Source organism: Molossus molossus, unplaced genomic scaffold, assembly GCF_014108415.1.
Source record: "Molossus molossus isolate mMolMol1 unplaced genomic scaffold, mMolMol1.p scaffold_m16_p_9, whole genome shotgun sequence".
Lineage (NCBI taxonomy): Eukaryota > Metazoa > Chordata > Mammalia > Chiroptera > Molossidae > Molossus > Molossus molossus.
Window position 1 is genome coordinate 24,241,623 of NW_023425403.1, and position 13,567 is coordinate 24,255,189.

The window sequence follows — 13,567 nt, forward strand, 5'->3', positions numbered from 1 at the left end:
TAAGAAATATTGGATCAACCGATGTAACATTTCGGACCAGACCTTGTGGAATCCTGCTTCAGGCTTAAATTGTTGGTTTGAAGAGTAGCCTCCCTGTTTGACCACGAGGAAAACTACTGTGTCCTGAACTAATGAGGCAAAAGAAAAGAACAGTGCCAAGATAGCGGTTGTTCTGTAGAATGTCATGTCAACTGCTTCCTCCTTATCCTTCCTTAGAATTATGTTTAAAAATAACGTCCGCTTGTCATCTTCTTTAGAAAGAAGAAATGCCCATAGTAAACAACTTTCAAACATGAGAAGAAAGTTGGAAGTTTATACTACCTAACTTCTAGACTGATTATAATATTTTAGTAATGAAGACAATGTGGTACTGACATCAAGATAGGAAAAAAAAAAAAGAAGAAGAATGGAAGTGAATGGGCCATTCATTTGTACTCATGTGGTCAATTGTTTGTTTTGTTTTGCTTTTATTAAGATGCCAAGAAAATTTATTGGGAATACCTTTCAACGAATGGTGCTGGAACAATTAGATTACTATATGCAAGGAATGAACCTTAATCTTTACCTTACAATTTATACAAACATTAAATTGAAACTGAGCACAGGTTTACATGTAAGAATTAAAAATCTAAATAATCTCAAAGAAAACGAGGAGAAAACCTTAATGATCTTGGGTTTGGCAACAATTTTTTAAATAGAATATCAGAATAATAAAATATAAATACAAAAATCAATCATTTGGACTTCATCAAAAATTTAAAAAAGAACAACAAAAAAACCTTTTCAGGTCTTTTTTTTTTTGATATGTGCCCCTAGCAGGAACCGAACCCGGGACTCTCTGGTCCACAGGCCGATGTTCCAACTGCTGAGCCAAATTGGCCAGGGCAACAAAAAACCTTTTCAAAAGATACTTCTGTAAAAGTAAAATGACAAGCCCAAACTTTTCTTTATTATTCTTTATTTATTTGATTTTTTAAAAAACTTATCTTTATTGTTGAGTATGTTACAGATGTCCCTCTTTTTTTCCCCCATTGATGCCCTCCTCCCCACTCCTGCCCCCTCCTGCCTTCCCCACACTATCGTCTGTGTCTATTGGTTATGCATATATGCATAGAAGTTCTTTGGTTTAGTTCTTCCTGCCCCACCTCCTCCCTTCCCTTTGAGGTTCAGCAGTCTAACAACCAATTTGTGCTTCCCAACCCGTCATCTTTTTCATCTAACTCCCCTCCCATCTGACAACCAATAAAAAGTTCTCTGTATCTATGAGTCTGTTTTTGTTCTGCTTGCTCATTTTGTTTGTAGATTTAATTGTTGATAGATACATGTATTCATTGCCGTTTTATTGTTCATATTTTTTTATCTTCTTCTGACAAGCCCGAACTTTGAGAAAATACTTACAAAACATATATCTGAGAAAGGCTTTGATTTTTGATTAAATGAAGAATACTTACAAATCAATGTTAAAAAGACAACCCGATTTTTTTAAATAGGCAAAAATAATTGAATAGACATTTCACAAAGATATATGGATGGCAAGTAAGTATGAAAAAAAAGTGCACAATATCATTAGTCATTAGGACAATGCAAATTATCACAACAATATATTACTACATCCCCACAAAATGGCTAAAATTAAAAAGAAAAATCTTATCAATCATTTGTTAGAGTATAGGGTAATTAGAAAACATATTTATTGCTAGTGAAAATATAAAATGGTTCAACTATTCTGGGAAATGTTTAACAGTTTCTTAAAAAGTTAAACATAATGTACAACCCAGATATTTTACTCCTAGATATTTACCCAAAAGAAGTAAAAATATATGTTCAAAATATGTGTGCATGAATATCCATAGCAGTTTTATTTGTCATAGAAAAATAGAAACTGGAAGCAATCAACATATCCAGCAGTATGTGGATGAATAAACAACTTACAATATATTCATACAGTAGAATACTACTCAACAATGAAAAGAAATAAATTATTGATACACATAACAATAGGAATTTATCTAAAAAATAATTATGCTGATAAAAAAGCTAAATAACAAAGAGTTTATACTGTATCATTTCATTTATACAGAAAAATTTTAAATATGTTTAATTGAATTTTTAGGGGGTGGGGAGAGAGAGAGAAACATCAATGTGAGAGAGAGACACAAATTGGCTACCTCCTGCACACCCCTGCTGAGGATAGAGCTGCAACCTGGTATGTGCCCTGACCAGGGATTGAACAGGGACCTCTCAGTCCATGAGAGGACACTCAATCACTGAGCCACACCAGTCAGGCTAAAACAATTCTTACAAAGTGAATAAACTATAGTAACAGAAATCAGATCAGTTGTTGTCTGGGGTCAGGTACAGGCATGTGGGGAAGGAAGAGACTAAAAGGAGTTACAAAGAGGCATGAGGTAATTTTGGAGAGTGATAGATATGTTCATTGTCTTGAATGGAATCTGTATTCATATGTCAAAAATTACCAAGTGGTAAACTTTAAATACAAGCAGTCTATCAAATGCTGATTATACCTCAATTAAACTATAAAAAATATATTAATGACTAAATATCTACCACAAACAAAAAGCATATGTTTATTTGTATACATTCTTAAAAAAGGAAAAATAACCAGCAGAACTTCTGCTATGTTTACATACCACTCTCTGCTTCAGATTTTTCTAATCAAGCCTCCTAGAGGTCCTACTTTCATGTTCCATATTGTGTCGGGTCAGTGGAAAAGGAAAACCAATTATCTAGGGACCAGGTATGGCATGAATCTGTCTCTCCAGCCTCACACTGCTCACCAGAGCCCAGAATGGCACCGTGTTTGGGTAAGAATTTTGCTATGTTAAAAGCAGGACACATTTCTACTTATCAGCATTGATGATAGAATTTTACTGAAAACTCCTGCTGTTTGGGACCAGACCTTTATATCTATATATATACTGGAAATCACTCATTGCAATAGGACCTCTATGAGACACTTTAATCATTCCATTTACAAAGTGAATTCTGAACCTTTTCCTGCCATTGGGAATTCTGTTTTGTGTGTGTGTGTGTGTGTGTGTGCACGCGTGCATGCGCGCACGTGTCTGTCTGTTACCAGGTAACTCAACAGATTGTAGAGATGTGTCATATAGACCACAATAAGGGTTACAACAGAAACTTACAAAGGTAATATGAGTTGCCTCAGAAAGCAATCTCAGTAAGCAATCTGAGTTCAATTCACTTGAAGATGGAGTGTGTATATATCCAAGAATGAAGGTGCTCAATCTTTTTTGGAGGAAAAAGAAAACTTACCAAAAGGGAGTGAGAATTGTCCACTTGCCCTCAGCAGCCTCCTCAGCCTTGTGCATTGAGAGGATCACTTATAGACTGAGCTAAAAGTCAATTCTGACTATGAGTAGCAGTACATCAAGAGACACCTTCCCACCATCAAGGAGCAGTGAGTCTGAAATTGGTGTTTCTGCATTAAACTTCGTATCATCTTTGAACAGTTGTGTGGTCACTGAGTTGTAGCTTCCCGCCACCCATCTGCACATAGTCTGTCTAGTCCTAAGGTTTAATTTTCTGAATGATCTGATTACATTTCAATTTATTTCATTGAATATTCACTACATCCTACTCTGTGCATTAAATTCTGTTAAATCAAGGGACTACAGGATAAATACTGATCAAAATCTCACCAGTCCATGATAATTCAAATCTAAGAAATACATGGACCTTGACTTCACTGAACTCATATCTAAAATGAGAGACTGACCACCAGCTTTTTTACTAATTCTGGTTATGTCTCTATTTATTGTTTGATTTTAGACATCTCCTTCTGGGGCCACTTTTCTGTTACTAACCATACTGCTAGCATACCAGAAGACATTTTGGACTCCTTGGGTACTGATCTACAACGTGTGTTTTCAAAAATCTTAGACACTATGGTTTGAATGATTGGTGATCGATCTCAGGGTTATCCCATCTGTTCATTGTTGGCACTGCCCTTCCTACATTCATTATCTTCCCTACCAATTTACCATATATATTTGCACCCAATCCTCTACGGGCCATAAAACTGTAGTCAACATTAGCTCCAAATATTCTTATGATCCACTTTAATATGCAAATATTATATTTGACTTATCAGAAATTCAGGGAGGGTATCCAAAGTAAGAGTAAATACCAAGGATCAAGAGCTCAAATGCCAGGCAGAGGCAGACACCACAATTTTATTCAAATGTTAACATAGAAAGAGATAATTTGGTCATTCTAAGGAGAAAATGACCAAGAAAAAAAAAAAAAGATTGTTCTAGAATAGTAGAATCTGGTTGTGTTCCTTGACTCAGCAAAAGAAGGAAATTGTCCATAAGGAGATGCTGAAGGAAATGCTAAAGGAGAGAGCTGACCTATGGAAGCTGGCCGAAAAGAACAAGAAGGGTTATGAGAAAGTGCAGCAAACTTCGGCAAAAGTGAAGAAAACTTCGGCAAAGATGCGGGATACAATTTTATGTGATGCTGTAGTAGGCAGAGAGGAATACCAGATGAATACTGATGATTTTGAGATGTTGAAGAAAGTAGAGAACCTCAAGTCAGAAGTTTTTTATTCTGCCAATATCATAGGTGCAGTTAGCACCTTCAGATGATGTGTGTAGGGGTGGAAATTAACAATGTGAAATAATGTGAAGCAGTTGCAGTGGAGGATGTGTTTTGCATCCCTCTCCCCTCCCCATATAAATAAATAAAGGATTGCTGAGCAGCAGGGTAGACCTAACTGTGTTTACTTAGCATGAAATTGCAGTGGACCCAATTATTTTAGTTTTGTGACTTTCTTTGGCTACTGCTGACAGCCCAGCAGAAAGAGTAGAGAATAATACTTGTTGGGGTTATCCAGGGTTAGGGATCTATAAAGTAGATTTGACAGAAGCTTGGGAGTGGTGTTGGAGAATCCCAACATGTTAATGAGATGTCCCTTAATTGTCTGACCATAGGCTCCAGGGTTTGTAGGAAGGCAAGTGGATTCAGACAGAGTTGGTCGACTACAAGAACTGGGAGAGTATCAGGGATTGAAGGTTATGAAGAAGATGAAAATCATGTCAGCAAGAAAACAGGATTAGGATAAGGGCCTGATAAAATTGTTATGGTCACACACACACACACACACACACACACACAGTCGTCTTAGAGATCCCATACTGAATGATCATGAGGGTTATTAGGCATCATTACTTCTATGTATCTGAAATGGAAGGATGTAAAAGTCAAGAAAAAAAAATAGAATAGAGAGAAAATGTATAAGGGAGATGTACTCATTGTACCAGATGGATAAATGCTCTGGATGTAGGTAGATGGATATGGTGAATGTAATTGGTCATCTAAAGGATGCTAAAAAAAATGGCATAAACCTCCAAGGTAAACATACAGTTGAGTGGAATAGAGTCTGGAAGTAGCCATAGTATGACAGGTTTAAAAAAAGTCTAACCATATCAACTTGTCTCTAGCATTGCCCACGTGAGAGAGTAGAGAATGATTGGTAAGGAATTTAGGAAAAGTAAGCCAATTTTCAACGAACGCTAAGAGACAGAAGGTTTACAAGTGGAAAATTTTAAATTATAGAGGCATTTTCTTGCTTAAGGTACCCTAAAGTTTCCATTAAGCACAATTAAAGGGAGCCATGGAGAGAGAGAAACTGTGTAGTGCTCCTAAGGCAGGAAGACCTAACCTGAAAGGAAGTAGGAATGCAGAGACAGGAAGGAAATAATTTGCTCTTCCAACAGTGAGCATTGGTAATTGGCATGAAGGAAGTGTTTAAAAATTAGACATGTTATCTCTCTACTCAACTCTTCTTTGCTAAGTTTATTATAGTTTCACATTACTATTTACAGATAATACTTTGATATCAAAAATAAAAGAAGTCATTGAGGGTTGGTGGAGGAAAAAAAAGGTTAAAAGTAAAGTGAGAAAGACATTTAGAATTCAATCAATTCTCACAGTGAGGAAAGTGAATTTAATGAAGTTAAATAACCTGTCTGAATGTCCTCAGCTTGGAAATAGAAGTCATGTCTTTTAATCATACTGCCCCTAATTAACTACCAATCAAAAGACTCATGTTTTCACTTCATCTCTCCTATTAGCTAGCTTTCTTTTTAATCACCGCACATTTTTTTTTTTCTTTTATAGTTATTTTACATGTAAGTCACACAAAAAAGCAGCTTTAATCTCCTGGTGTCTCTTGGTGGTAGAGTAAGCTCAACCTGGGGCTACATGCCAGCAATACTGCATGCGGCTTCCTTTCTTTTCTTAAGTAGAATGGCAGGTAAAACTTTGAGTTTGAATTCAGGGTCCTCACATTTCTACTGGCAGTTGTGATCAAAATCTTATTTTTATTAAAATTACAAACGGCTGCAGGGTTTTCTTTCTGGCTCTTTTTTTATTTCTCATATGCTTTCCCTGTGGATTAGCATGTGAAATATTAACAGACTTTGCTACTGACAAATGTTTAAATTTGATCAAGTCAATTCCTCTTTCTGGGTCTCTAAGTCATTTGTATGTGAAATGAGAAAGTCATACCACATTATTTCTAGAAGATGCAAGAATTTGCTATGAAACTCATCTGTCTGGATCTCTTTCCTCTTTTCCCCAAAAAGTTCAGTGTCAGGATTTCCCCCAACCTCTATGAGTTCAGAAATCTGTTTAGTTCTCAATTTGCAGCATGTATAATCTACCCTAAGGCCCTGCTACAGCAGCAAATGGTCCCCAAATTGCAATGTATGCACAAATGTACACAAAGTTCCAGTTACGCAAGATGAATAAGTTCTGAAGATTTACTGTCTAGCAGTGTGACTATAGTTACACTGTTATATTGTATACTTGAAATTTGGTAAGAGGGTACATCTTAAGTGTTTTCACTACCATAAGAAAGAAAAAAATGAAAAGAAAAAATAACTGTGTGATGTGATGGATATGTTACTTGGCTTGACTGTGGCAATTATTTCACAATGCCTACACATATCAAAACATCAAGGTGTGTGCACCTTAAAACTATATAATAAAGATGGAGAGAAATTACTCATTCATGCAAAGTCCACTGTGGGTCTGAATAAATTCCAGGTTAATGTCTTCCATGTGAAAGCCAAGCATTCCAGGCTGCTCTAATCTAATGGTGCCTCTACGTCACCCATGCTATCAAGATTCTGGGTGGCTTCCCAAGTGAAGCATTGAAAATAAAATGCTTTTCAGGAAAGTGACATGCAGTACATTTGCTCACATTATATAGGCCAGACAAGTTCTATGGTCCTGCAGAAATTCAGAGGCTGGGGGAATGCAAACCTCCTATGTCTTCTGAAGAGAGAACTGGTTAATAGGGAAAAGTTTAAATTCTCACCATGGGATGGGAAAGTAGCATTTAAATTTCATTTTTCCCACCTTATGTATTTATGATAGTTGGTCATAATTCAATATTCTGGGCAGTCTTGTATTTACATGCTAGTAAAATATTTATAGTAATGTACAGGTGCTCTCGTTGTAGTTTGAATGCTAGCTAAGGGAAATCAGTTGCTTTTTAAATGGTTGTAAATGGAAAATAGTTAACATTTATGATTCTAAATCATTTGTGTCCATGAATTTAATTCTCTGTATGTATTTTAAAATTCTGGGGGTTCTATTATTTGTGGGGTTGGGATTTCTGTTTTGTTTGGCTTTTTTGAAATTTTAGTTTGTAAAGGCATCTAGAATCTAAAAGTCATTCATCTAATATGGAAATCTGCTATATTAAATTATATATTAAATAATATAAAAATAAAATTCTTACCCAGCTTGTTGTTCCAATGCTATACTAAGGTAAATGTTCCTAGAGGTACTATTCAGAAAGGGAACACAGAAAGAACTGCAAGAATAAAAATTCCATGCAAAAAGTTTGGATTTCTTATCAACAGTGTGACAAAGTTACCCAAAACTTATTCAAACTTAGCAAGGCCAAGATAGAATGTCTGGATTTATGTTTTGGGATTTATTTATTCATGTATTTATTTATTTATTTAAAGAGGCATTTTACCACTGGCCCCTTTATTTTCTCTGATTTGAACTTTATCTTTGGAGAGATGGAAATATATACCAGGAGCCTGCCCGGACATAATGGGCATTTTCCTAACATGCTTCGTGCTGAAGTCATTAGACTAAATAATTTGTATGTCTTCTCCAGGCCCTTTCTCATACAGCATGCTCCCACAGTAACCGTGAACATGTGGGAGTCATGATCCTGGACTTTTACCTACAACTGATTGGACCAGGGACGAGGGACCATGTGACCCCCAAGAAAGTAAGACAGAGTGTCTGTCTGCTGTGGAAATCCTGAGGGCTTTCCAAGTTCTGGCTCAGGAATACCCCAAAAATCAATAATACTTCCCTTTCTGGTTTCCATAAGATATTATTTTAACTAAAAAAAAAAGTAACTTTTCACATATTTGTTTTGCTGGAGGTAGTTTCCATGCCTTTAGGTCCCTTTATAGCCAATTATCCCTGATGAAGAAGACACTAGGCATATAGTAGGATAACAGTGGGTAACAATTTTGAGCACTTACTATGTTTCAGACACTATTCTAAGTACTATAATTCTCACAAATGCCTAAGATAGTTGCTAAAATTATCTTCAACTAAGAAAAGTAGAACCAAGGCACAGCAAGGTTGAATCACTTACCAAAACCAGAGAGCTAATAAGTGGCAGAACCAGGATTCAAACCTATGAAGTCGGGTTCTAGAACATGTGCTTTAGCCATTGTGCTACAGTGCCCTGGTAGGCAATACTACTTGGGGTCTCTCTGCTTGACTTTGTATTCACTAATGCTGAAATCAGATAAGGGTAGGTCTGAGAAGTTCCAAAGTAGAAAACCTCCAGATAAGAAGTCTGGAAAAGCATTGGGAAAATGAGAGAGTCTCAGGTCTGGAGATGTCACGGTCTAGTTAGTGTACGGTGAGCAGGACACTTTATTTATTGCCTGAAAAATTTGCTGAAATCCTTGTGTGGAGCAATGGTGTGGAGAGGAATGTTTTTTCTTTTGCCTTTTAGCTTCTTAAGTAAGAGTTTATAAATTAAGGCACCAGCTTATATACATGAATTATTTACTGAGTAACTAGGTTTCTCAAGTTTTTACTTTCTCTGAAAGACAACTGATTGAGATGTTTTGAACTATATCTTTTCTGTTGTTAATAAACTCTGAGTATTATAGTGGCAAAGATTGACTAGATAGATAGATAGATAGATAGATAGATAGATAGATAGATAGAGGTTATTATAATTTTATAATCAGGTAACTCCAGCAATTGAATTAGTCTCTAGCACCCCATTACCAAAACTGGCACAGATTAAGCATTCTTCTGCCTGAACAGATTTTTGCAGAGATACTGCCACAAGTCATGCTTCTAATTTTCTCCTTCCTTGACAAGAAGCATCAAATATATTGTGAAGTGTGGCTGATTTTTATTGACTGTGTTAAACAAAGCACCTTTTGTTAGCTCAATCATATTCCGCTCCTTCATGGGAAACACTCAGCATGACTCATGGTACCTGCTGGTGCTTATTACCTTGGGCTGTGCAAAAGGTAAAATAAAAATGACCAGATTTAAAGGGCCAGAGATAACATAATGATGCAGAAAGAAAATGATCTGAAATAAATGGTTATATGAAGACATGGCAAGAGCCCAGTAGCTAAGTTCTGAGCCTTGGCCATGATTCCAGGTCCCCACTACACATAAAGGTAAAACAAAATTTCCTATCTTCTGGGCAGTAGAAATCAAATCAGTCACTCTGCAGGGAGAAATGCTTGTGATTGCTCTGGTACTTAAGTCTAAGTAGAAATGATAAGCAGATAACTCAAAATCATTGCAGGATATTGAGAACACCTTACTATTAACAGGTGAACATAAAGTTTTGTATCCAGGTTGGGTTAAAAGAGACAATGTTGATGAATATGTCTATATAAAATGTTCACAGATGGAGATTATTAAAGAAATATGATTCAACTTTCTTTTGACCAATAAAATAAATGTGCACTTTTAAAATCAGAAGACTGACTTCTGAAATAATGTGTCACCCTCTACGTACCTTAGCAGCCCAGCTATAGAAGTCCACATACCTTGCACTCTAATTTGAGAATGTCCTAACTGCTGCAGCCCTTGTTGTGAGCCTTTAATTGCAACAGTATTGGCCTCCTTTCATCAACTTGGCATTTGGGGGGGGCGGTGAAGGACAATTTTAGAGGACTATCCATCAATTTTATAGGGAGGAGAGCAGATGTATACCAGGCAGTTCTATAATCTACAATTTTCTTACCTACTAGGTTCTTCTATCATTGATCTAGGTTAGGGATTTCCCAATGCTATTGAATATAATAATCACTCAAAGAGATAAAACTTTTATTAAAATTCCTGGGATTGTCCCCAGTAATTCTGGGTGGGGTGTAGTAATCTAATTTTTTTTTTTCTTCAGATAGAGCGGGAGGGAGAGAGAGAGGAATAGAGAGAGAGAGAAACATCGATGTAAGAGAGACACACTGAGTGTTGCCACTCACACAACCCCAACCTGGGCTGGGATCAAACTGCAACCAAGGTATGTGCCCTCAGCAGGAACCAAACCCAGGACACTCCGGTCTGCGTGGGCTGACGCTCTAACTGCTGAGCCAAACTGGCCAGGGCAGTAATCTAATTTTTTAACAATGACTTAATAGGTGCTCCAAGGACCACACTTTGAGAAACATTTCTATAATAAACAAGTTTGCAGAGCGCATTGATTAAGAATACCTCTGGAGGTCTCTGCTTAATATCAACTTGAAATAGATTCCGAGAAGAGCTGGATAACAAAAGATGGATCAACAGGAGAGTACCACAGGCCAGTGATGCATCTATGTCCATGAATGGGCTGTCTGTCTCTATAATGGGAAGCAAGTCTCGTTTTTGATGAGTAGAGAGGAACTTAAGAGCAAGTTTCTGAAAAAAAACGGAGTTTCCTACGATCTTAGATCTATCCATTCTGGGGGTTGGAATCTTACTTATTTCTAATCAGATAACCTGGAATAATTCAGGAAGGGAAGATAATCCATCTCCTGATTGAGATCTGCAGTCTCCAGACAGAAACCCACTCCTCTCCACCTGCTCATGGTCTGGAATATCGCTCTCATCGAGGCTATTTCTTACCTAAGGTTGCAAGGCATACCAACACATTTTGATAGAGTTTTGTTATCACTTCTATCAAGTCCCCTAAAGTTCATTTTGACCAGCACAGGTCTAAGTCCCAAAGGAAACATGGGAGAGTTCAGTCATTTGCCAAATAGCTCTATGTCGTGTGGCTGAATATTCTCCCTAGGCCTCATATTTGAGATCAGAATTGAACCTTAGTGTATGTTAAATAAATAGACCTACTTTTAAAAAATTAAATAAAACACTGATATTTGATAAATGTTTAAAATGAATGGGGGGAGCTATTACATTATGCACAACATTTCAGTTAAAAAAGAAAAACTATTTTTCCCAAACAATTTAATAACTCCCCCAGTTCACACACTTCACTAAACAAAGCCCTCTAATACTAGTACATGGGGGAACCAAACCATATATAAAACTCAAAACTACCCCCAGCGAAGTGAAGAAGGTCTCCTTTAATTAGTTAAGCTTTCAAACCCCGACTGCCTCAGTGAATTAAGGAAAGCTGTTTTGCTTCTTGTTAACCACCAGCTCCTATATACTCCTTTCCTTTGGAATAGAAAATAAATCAAAATGGGAAGTATTTTTGGCTCCTGAATTGATTAACTGCTTGACCAACATTTACAGAGTATCTCCTTTAAGACCTATGGGAGCAATTTCTTAAAATAAGTACTTACAAGTTGCCTTCCATTTGCCTAGAGTCATCCTTCCTCTTAAAATGCAGTGAGGTGACTGAGTGTCAGTGCTATTTCTTTGATGACCAACAATGAGCCTTGCTCTAAGGGCAGTGGTCTCATCCATTTTAGATGACATTCCTTAGTAATACATCATGCCCCACACGGAACCCGTTGACCACTCAGTGGAAATACAGCCCCCGCCTCCCACAGTGTAAATGTCTGTGGGAGAACCAGATGTGCTCAGGGATGTAATCACTCCTTGTTAAGGGAAGTCATAGCCTTCCAGTAGCCTGTTTTTAATGTTTTTCAAAAGCTCACAACTGAGAGTAGATAAATCTGTCAGTAAATTTTTCATATTAAAGTTTAATTGTATTATTCCTGCAGAAGAGTGGGCTTCTTTGTGCAATTGACTTTCTTGCACACCAAATATGGGAATATGAGCAGGAGAAGTCAACGAGACAAAAACAGAACCTTGGACTAGTCAAGTTTAATAGAATTTAGAGATGATGATATCTAATTTCTTCATTTTTCAGGTGACAAAATTGAAGTCCAGAGAGGAGTGTCACTGCTCCATGTGTATAACTTCCCAATGACTCCTCCTACCTCCACCTGCAACTTTCAGCTCCCTTCTTCCATTTACCAGCTGCTAAACACTCTGAAACACCAACTCAGTGCTGCAAGTCCAAAGCCCTTTGTGTTTATAATAATACCTCTATTTCAGACTAACAGTGCTTTATTAAATAACTGGCTGCATGTTTATCACTTTAAGGGCAGTGCCTTAATTAATTAATCTTTTTATTCTCAGTCCCAACTGCAATGCATTGTACAGAGAAGTTACTGAAAGAAATCCATCTGAGTGACTTGCTTAAGGTAACACAAGCAGCCATGATAAGAGCCACTGATTTACTGATGTTGTTTTTAACTCTCTTCTACTAGTACTATTTCTATTTCATCATCTATGTCTGTTATGCTTCTCTTCTTATCTGGCTACATCTGAAAAAGTATGCAGTGTTGAAAAGACTTAGCCAGATGCATTTTTTTTTAGTGACACACTATCTCAACTTTATGGAATGTAGAAACAAATGTAGAAACAAAAATAATAAGAATTCTGGGATTTAAAATGCATAGGATTAAAATGCTAGTTCTCCCACTGTTTTTTGTGTGAAATTATTCAGCTAATATGAACTGTCTACCTGAGAAATTATTCAACTTACCTGAATCTGCTATCCTAAAAAGGTTATTGTATAAATTAAATGAGATTACATTCGTAAAGCATGGGCAAACAGGAGGCATTTTGTTGAGGTTACTTCTATCCTGTCTTCGCCTATAATTTTACACTTTATAATTTCCAGTTTTTTAAAAATATACATTATATCATATGAGACATTACTGCTCTGTGATGTGGGCAGAAGAGATATTTCCTCTAATTATAGACAAAGAAAATGATATGCTTGAGATATGTTTCTAAGAAATAAAACCAAGCATTATTTTTTGCATCTATCAACAGCGTATCCAGTCAATACCAAAAGTGAAGACTAGATGTTTCCATGCACTGCAAGAATTTTTAAAACATGTAATAACTGACTGTGTAGTCAGGGGTACTGATCTCTTTTGCCTTAGGCTGTCAAGTAACAAAATAACAACAGCCAACACAACAATAGCCGTGCAGTGTGAATGAATCAAAATTATACCTACTTTTTGTCAGATCAGCAAAA